This window comes from Chiloscyllium punctatum, unplaced genomic scaffold (assembly GCF_047496795.1).
Source record: "Chiloscyllium punctatum isolate Juve2018m unplaced genomic scaffold, sChiPun1.3 scaffold_213, whole genome shotgun sequence".
NCBI classification, from domain to species: domain Eukaryota; kingdom Metazoa; phylum Chordata; class Chondrichthyes; order Orectolobiformes; family Hemiscylliidae; genus Chiloscyllium; species Chiloscyllium punctatum.
In genome coordinates this window covers 295,001-303,609 of record NW_027309947.1, presented here as the reverse complement: position 1 = coordinate 303,609, position 8,609 = coordinate 295,001, and positions in this window count along the sequence as shown.

Here is an 8,609-nt window from a genome sequence, read left to right as displayed (position 1 = left end):
GGGGGTGAATGCGACTGCTCAACCCGACTCTGAGGCTTCTAACCCGGGTAGCCCGGCCGGGTTTGACCCGGCGGGTCTGCCGACGGTCTCGTCTTCGAGGCGGGTGCCTCCCCCGTATACAGGCCGATTTTCATGCATTTCGAACCGTGGGAAGTGGTCCAAAAGGGAATGGGGGTGGACGTGTCTGCTCATACCGACTTTGAGACTTGTAAGCCGGGTAGCTCAGCCGGGTTTGTTCCGGCGGTTCTGCCGACGGTCTCGTCTTCGAGGCGGGTGCCTCCCCCGTGTACAGGCCGATTTTCGTGCATTTGCAACGGTGGGAAGTTGCCCAAAAGTCGATGGGAGTGAATGTGACTGCTCAACCCGACTCTGAGGCTTCTAACCCGGGTAGCCCGGCCGGGTTTGACCCGGCGGTTCTGCCGTCGGTCTCGCCTTCGAGGGCGGAGCCTCCCCCGTGTACAGGCCGATTTTCGTGCATTTCAAACCGTGGGAAGTGGTCTAAAAGTCGATGGGAGTGAACGTGACTGCTCAACCCGACTTTGAGACTTGTAAGCCGGGTAGCTCAGCCAGGTTTGACCCGGCGGTTCTGCCGACGGTCTCGCCTTCGAGGGCGGACCCTCCCCCGTGTACAGGCCGGTTTTCGTGCATTTCGAACCGTGGGAAGTGATCCAAAAGGGAATGGGGGTGAACGTGACTGCCCAACCCGGCTTTGAGACTTGTAAGCCGGGTAGCTCAGCCGGGTTGGACCCGGCGGTTCTGCCGACGGTCTCGACTTCGAGGCGGGTGCCTCCCCCGTGTACAGGCCGATTTTCATGCATTTGCAACGGTGGGAAGTTGCCCAAAAGTCGATGGGAGTGAATGTGACTGCTCAACCCGACTTCGAGACTTGTAAGCCGGGTAGCTCAGCCGGGTTTGACCCGGCGGTTCTGCCGACGGTCTCGCCTTCGAGGGGGGAGCCTCCCCCGTGTACAGGCCGATTTTCGTGCATTTCCAACGGTGGGAACAGGTTCAAAAGGGGATGGGAGTGATTGTGACTGCTCAACCCGACTCTAGGGCTTCTAACCCGGGTAGCCCGGCCGGGTTTGACCCGGCGGTTCTGCCGACGGTCTCGTCTTCGAGGCGGGTGCCTCCCCCGTGTACAGGCCGATTTTCGTGCATTTCGAACCGTGGGAAGTGGTCCAAAAGGGAATGGGGGTGGACGTGTCTGCTCATACCGACTTTGAGACTTGTAAGCCGGGTAGCTCAGCCGGGTTTGATCCGGCGGTTCTGCCGACGGTCTCGCCTTCGAGAGGGGGAGCCTCCCCCGTGTTCAGTCCGATTTCCATGCATTTCCAACCGTGGGAAGTTGCCCAAAAGGGGATGGGAGTGAATGTGACTGCTCAACCCGACTTTGGCGCTTCCGAGCCGGGTAGCTCAGCCGGGTTTGACCCGGCGGTTCTGCCGACGGTCTCGTCTTCGAGGCGGGTGCCTCCCCCGTGTACAGGCCGATTTTCATGCATTTGGAACCGTGGGAAGTGGTCCAAAAGGGAATGGGGGTGGACGTGACTGCTCATACCGACTTTGAGACTTGTAAGCCGGGTAGCTCAGCCGGGTTTGACCCGGCGGTTCTGCCGACGGTCTCGCCTTCGAGGGGGGAGCCTCCCCCGTGTTCAGTCCGATTTTCGTGCATTTCCCACGGTGGGAAATGGTATCTTTCATTACGGGGACAAGGGTCTGAAGCGGTGAAGTCAGTAACCGGCATAGTTAAGGAAAGGGTTCGAATTTTCTCAACAGTACGAAAAAAGTGAGCAGGGAAGCTAGAGAAGGTGTCAGTGAGTCCCAAACGAGTGAACCGCAAAACTTAGGGAAATGCCCGAAAGCGTTTTAAAGGGTGAAATCGGGAACGAGGAAATGATGGGAAAGTGCCTGAAAGTGCTAAATGAGTAAACAGAAAAACGAAGAAAAATGTTTGAAAAGAAGAAGTGAGTAACCAGGAAAACTTAGAAAAATGTTCAAAACGAAGAAATCAGTAACCAGGAAAACTTAGAAAAATGATCAAAAAGAAGAAATGAGTAACCAGGAAAACTTAGAAAAATGTTTAAAAAGAAGAAATCAGTAACCAGGAAAACTTAGGAAAATGTTTAAAAAGAAGAAATCAGTAACCAGAAAAACTGCGAAAAATGTTTAAAAAGAAGAAATGAGTAACCAGAAAAACTTAGAAAAATGTTTAAAAAGAAGAAATCAGTAACCAGAAAAACTGCGAAAAATGTTTAAAAAGAAGAAATCAGTAACCAGGAAAACTTAGAAAAATGTTTAAAAAGAAGAAATCAGTAACCAGAAAAACTGCGAAAAATGTTTAAAAAGAAGAAATCAGTAACCAGAAAAACTTAGAAAAATGTTTAAAAAGAAGAAGTGAGTAACCAGAAAAACTTAGAAAAATGTTTAAAAAGAAGAAATCAGTAACCAGAAAAACTTAGAAAAATGTTTAAAAAGAAGAAATCAGTAACCAGTTAAACTGCGAAAAATGTTTAAAAAGAAGAAATCAGTAACCAGAAAAACTTAGAAAAATGTTTAAAAAGAAGAAATCAGTAACCAGAAAAACTGCGAAAAATGTTTCAAAAGAAGAAGTGAGTAACCAGAAAAACTTAGAAAAATGTTTAAAAAGAAGAAGTGAGTAACCAGAAAAACTTAGAAAAATGTTTAAAAAGAAGAAATCAGTAACCAGAAAAACTTAGAAAAATGTTTAAAAAGAAGAAATCAGTAACCAGAAAAACTGCGAAAAATGTTTAAAAAGAAGAAATCAGTAACCAGGAAAACTTAGAAAAATGTTTAAAAAGAAGAAATCAGTAACCAGAAAAACTGCGAAAAATGTTTAAAAAGAAGAAATGAGTAACCAGGAAAACTTAGAAAAATGTTTAAAAAGAAGAAGTGAGTAACCAGAAAAACTTAGAAAAATGTTTAAAAAGAAGAAATCAGTAACCAGAAAAACTTAGAAAAATGTTTAAAAAGAAGAAATCATTAACCAGACAAACTGCGAAAAATGTTTAAAAAGAAGAAATCAGTAACCAGAAAAACTTAGAAAAATGTTTAAAAAGAAGAAATCAGTAACCAGAAAAACTTAGAAAAATGTTTAAAAAGAAGAAATCAGTAACCAGGAAAACTTAGAAAAATGTTTAAAAAGAAGAAGTGAGTAACCAGAAAAACTTAGAAAAATGTTTAAAAAGAAGAAATCAGTAACCAGAAAAACGGCGAAAAATGTTTAAAAAGAAGAAATCAGTAACCAGACAAACTGCGAAAAATGTTTAAAAAGAAGAAGTCAGTAACCAGAAAAACTTAGAAAAATGTTTAAAAAGAAGAAATGAGTAACCAGAAAAACTTAGAAAAATGTTTAAAAAGAAGAAATCAGTAACCAGAAAAACTTAGAAAAATGTTTAAAAAGAAGAAGTGAGTAACCAGGAAAACTTAGAAAAATGTTTAAAAAGAAGAAATGAGTAACCAGAAAAACTTAGAAAAATGTTTAAAAAGAAGAAATCAGTAACCAGAAAAACTTAGAAAAATGTTTAAAAAGAAGAAATGAGTAACCAGAAAAACTTAGAAAAATGTTTAAAAAGAAGAAATCAGTAACCAGAAAAACTTAGAAAAATGTTTAAAAAGAAGAAATCAGTAACCAGAAAAACTGCGAAAAATGTTTCAAAAGAAGAAGTGAGTAACCAGAAAAACTTAGAAAAATGTTTAAAAAGAAGAAGTGAGTAACCAGAAAAACTTAGAAAAATGTTTAAAAAGAAGAAATCAGTAACCAGAAAAACTTAGAAAAATGTTTAAAAAGAAGAAATCAGTAACCAGAAAAACTGCGAAAAATGTTTAAAAAGAAGAAATCAGTAACCAGGAAAACTTAGAAAAATGTTTAAAAAGAAGAAATCAGTAACCAGAAAAACTGCGAAAAATGTTTAAAAAGAAGAAATCAGTAACCAGAAAAACTTAGAAAAATGTTTAAAAAGAAGAAGTGAGTAACCAGAAAAACTTAGAAAAATGTTTAAAAAGAAGAAATCAGTAACCAGAAAAACTTAGAAAAATGTTTAAAAAGAAGAAATCAGTAACCAGTTAAACTGCGAAAAATGTTTAAAAAGAAGAAATCAGTAACCAGAAAAACTTAGAAAAATGTTTAAAAAGAAGAAATCAGTAACCAGAAAAACTGCGAAAAATGTTTCAAAAGAAGAAGTGAGTAACCAGAAAAACTTAGAAAAATGTTTAAAAAGAAGAAGTGAGTAACCAGAAAAACTTAGAAAAATGTTTAAAAAGAAGAAATCAGTAACCAGAAAAACTTAGAAAAATGTTTAAAAAGAAGAAATCAGTAACCAGAAAAACTGCGAAAAATGTTTAAAAAGAAGAAATCAGTAACCAGGAAAACTTAGAAAAATGTTTAAAAAGAAGAAATCAGTAACCAGAAAAACTGCGAAAAATGTTTAAAAAGAAGAAATGAGTAACCAGGAAAACTTAGAAAAATGTTTAAAAAGAAGAAGTGAGTAACCAGAAAAACTTAGAAAAATGTTTAAAAAGAAGAAATCAGTAACCAGAAAAACTTAGAAAAATGTTTAAAAAGAAGAAATCATTAACCAGACAAACTGCGAAAAATGTTTAAAAAGAAGAAATCAGTAACCAGAAAAACTTAGAAAAATGTTTAAAAAGAAGAAATCAGTAACCAGAAAAACTTAGAAAAATGTTTAAAAAGAAGAAATCAGTAACCAGGAAAACTTAGAAAAATGTTTAAAAAGAAGAAGTGAGTAACCAGAAAAACTTAGAAAAATGTTTAAAAAGAAGAAATCAGTAACCAGAAAAACGGCGAAAAATGTTTAAAAAGAAGAAATCAGTAACCAGACAAACTGCGAAAAATGTTTAAAAAGAAGAAGTCAGTAACCAGAAAAACTTAGAAAAATGTTTAAAAAGAAGAAATGAGTAACCAGAAAAACTTAGAAAAATGTTTAAAAAGAAGAAATCAGTAACCAGAAAAACTTAGAAAAATGTTTAAAAAGAAGAAGTGAGTAACCAGGAAAACTTAGAAAAATGTTTAAAAAGAAGAAATGAGTAACCAGAAAAACTTAGAAAAATGTTTAAAAAGAAGAAATCAGTAACCAGAAAAACTTAGAAAAATGTTTAAAAAGAAGAAATGAGTAACCAGAAAAACTTAGAAAAATGTTTAAAAAGAAGAAATCAGTAACCAGAAAAACTTAGAAAAATGTTTAAAAAGAAGAAATCAGTAACCAGAAAAACTGCGAAAAATGTTTCAAAAGAAGAAGTGAGTAACCAGAAAAACTTAGAAAAATGTTTAAAAAGAAGAAGTGAGTAACCAGAAAAACTTAGAAAAATGTTTAAAAAGAAGAAATCAGTAACCAGAAAAACTTAGAAAAATGTTTAAAAAGAAGAAATCAGTAACCAGAAAAACTGCGAAAAATGTTTAAAAAGAAGAAATCAGTAACCAGGAAAACTTAGAAAAATGTTTAAAAAGAAGAAATCAGTAACCAGAAAAACTGCGAAAAATGTTTAAAAAGAAGAAATCAGTAACCAGAAAAACTTAGAAAAATGTTTAAAAAGAAGAAGTGAGTAACCAGAAAAACTTAGAAAAATGTTTAAAAAGAAGAAATCAGTAACCAGAAAAACTGCGAAAAATGTTTCAAAAGAAGAAGTGAGTAACCAGAAAAACTTAGAAAAATGTTTAAAAAGAAGAAGTGAGTAACCAGAAAAACTTAGAAAAATGTTTAAAAAGAAGAAATCAGTAACCAGTTAAACTGCGAAAAATGTTTAAAAAGAAGAAATCAGTAACCAGAAAAACTTAGAAAAATGTTTAAAAAGAAGAAATCAGTAACCAGAAAAACTGCGAAAAATGTTTCAAAAGAAGAAGTGAGTAACCAGAAAAACTTAGAAAAATGTTTAAAAAGAAGAAGTGAGTAACCAGAAAAACTTAGAAAAATGTTTAAAAAGAAGAAATCAGTAACCAGAAAAACTTAGAAAAATGTTTAAAAAGAAGAAATCAGTAACCAGAAAAACTGCGAAAAATGTTTAAAAAGAAGAAATCAGTAACCAGGAAAACTTAGAAAAATGTTTAAAAAGAAGAAATCAGTAACCAGAAAAACTGCGAAAAATGTTTAAAAAGAAGAAATGAGTAACCAGGAAAACTTAGAAAAATGTTTAAAAAGAAGAAGTGAGTAACCAGAAAAACTTAGAAAAATGTTTAAAAAGAAGAAATCAGTAACCAGAAAAACTTAGAAAAATGTTTAAAAAGAAGAAATCATTAACCAGACAAACTGCGAAAAATGTTTAAAAAGAAGAAATCAGTAACCAGAAAAACTTAGAAAAATGTTTAAAAAGAAGAAATCAGTAACCAGAAAAACTTAGAAAAATGTTTAAAAAGAAGAAATCAGTAACCAGGAAAACTTAGAAAAATGTTTAAAAAGAAGAAGTGAGTAACCAGAAAAACTTAGAAAAATGTTTAAAAAGAAGAAATCAGTAACCAGAAAAACGGCGAAAAATGTTTAAAAAGAAGAAATCAGTAACCAGACAAACTGCGAAAAATGTTTAAAAAGAAGAAGTCAGTAACCAGAAAAACTTAGAAAAATGTTTAAAAAGAAGAAATGAGTAACCAGAAAAACTTAGAAAAATGTTTAAAAAGAAGAAATCAGTAACCAGAAAAACTTAGAAAAATGTTTAAAAAGAAGAAGTGAGTAACCAGGAAAACTTAGAAAAATGTTTAAAAAGAAGAAATGAGTAACCAGAAAAACTTAGAAAAATGTTTAAAAAGAAGAAATCAGTAACCAGAAAAACTTAGAAAAATGTTTAAAAAGAAGAAATCAGTAACCAGAAAAACTTAGAAAAATGTTTAAAAAGAAGAAATCAGTAACCAGAAAAACGGCGAAAAATGTTTAAAAAGAAGAAATCAGTAACCAGAAAAACTTAGAAAAATGTTTAAAAAGAAGAAGTGAGTAACCAGAAAAACTTAGAAAAATGTTTAAAAAGAAGAAATGAGTAACCAGAAAAACTTAGAAAAATGTTTAAAAAGAAGAAATCAGTAACCAGAAAAACTTAGAAAAATGTTTAAAAAGAAGAAATGAGTAACCAGAAAAACTTAGAAAAATGTTTAAAAAGAAGAAATCAGTAACCAGAAAAACGGCGAAAAATGTTTAAAAAGAAGAAATCAGTAACCAGAAAAACGGCGAAAAATGTTTAAAAAGAAGAAATCAGTAACCAGACAAACTGCGAAAAATGTTTAAAAAGAAGAAATCAGTAACCAGAAAAACTTAGAAAAATGTTTAAAAAGAAGAAATCAGTAACCAGGAAAACTTGGAAAAAAACACTTAGAAAAATTTTCAGCAAAGTGTGAAAAATATTCTAAGTGTCAGCGGAGGAAAATGCTGCAGCATCGGGAAAGATTCGCAAACTTACACCGAACATGTGCTCCGAAGTGCCGGAGGAATTGGGTGAATTGAGCCCGGCAAATGGCCAGCTGTCGTTTTGTGCCTGCAGCCCGAAAACTTTAACTTTGTCTGTCGCGGAAGTCCGGACCGAGAAAAATCCAAACGGTTTTGACCGGACCGAGTTCCAGACCGATGCAGTCAAATTTGGAATTCAGACCCATTCAGTGCCACTTGTAGTTTTTCCGCAGTGAGGTTGGCGGGGTACCCGGAGATATATGGGAACACGATTTTTAGAACAAAATGGCGGCGCGGGACCGTTCTGAAAGGCATCCGAAAAACGGTTCCACGGGCATAGCACTTTAATGACAGGTATGAGTGCATGCCGGAGAGCTCTTGGAAGTCGAATTTTTGACACTTTGTCAATTTTTTGACAGATTTGACAAACTCTTTCTGTCTGTTCTAAGAGTCAGTCAGAGACTTGTGCGGCGGTCTTTTGACACTATTGGAGGGCGGGCAAACCCCACGTTGACTCCGGCCGTCCCTCCGCAGGCGCTCGTGTCCAAAATGAAGGCGAGAGACGCGAGTGGCCTGGTTCCCTTGGGTGTTGCCAAGAAGGCTGCGGGCTGACCGTTGCCTGAGCACTCCCTAAAGCCTCTTGTGATGAGAGCAGACCTCGCCTGCCGCACGACCGGCTCTGGGAGTCGTTGGGCCGCTATTTGTGAATAGTCTGGTCCTCCTCTGCCACCCGGACAAGCGCGATGGCTCTGCCGCCCTGCGGTGCTCGTCACCCAGGTTTGGGGAACACGATACTCGTAACAAAAATAAAAGGCGGCTCGGGACCTGCAGGCGAAAGGGGTCCCGTGGTGCTAAGCACGTCGACTTCGGGTCTCGGTGCAAGCCGGAGAGCTCACGGAAGTCTAAAGTTTTCGGCACGTGGTCGAATCTTTTCAAAGGCTTACCCGGCTCTTTCCGTCCATTCTGAGAGTAAGTCAGAGGCCGGTGCGGAGGTCTCTTGACAATCGGAGGGGGTGGTGGCCCTCCGCAGGCGCTCGTGTCGAAAATGAAGGCGAGAGACGCGAGTGGCCTGGTTCCCCTGGGTGTTGCCAGGAAGGCTGCGGGCTGACCCTTGCCTGAGCACTCCCTAAAGCCTCTTGTGATGAGAGCAGACCTCGCGCGCCGCACGACCGGCTCTGGGAGTCGTTGGGCCGCTATCTGTGAATAGTC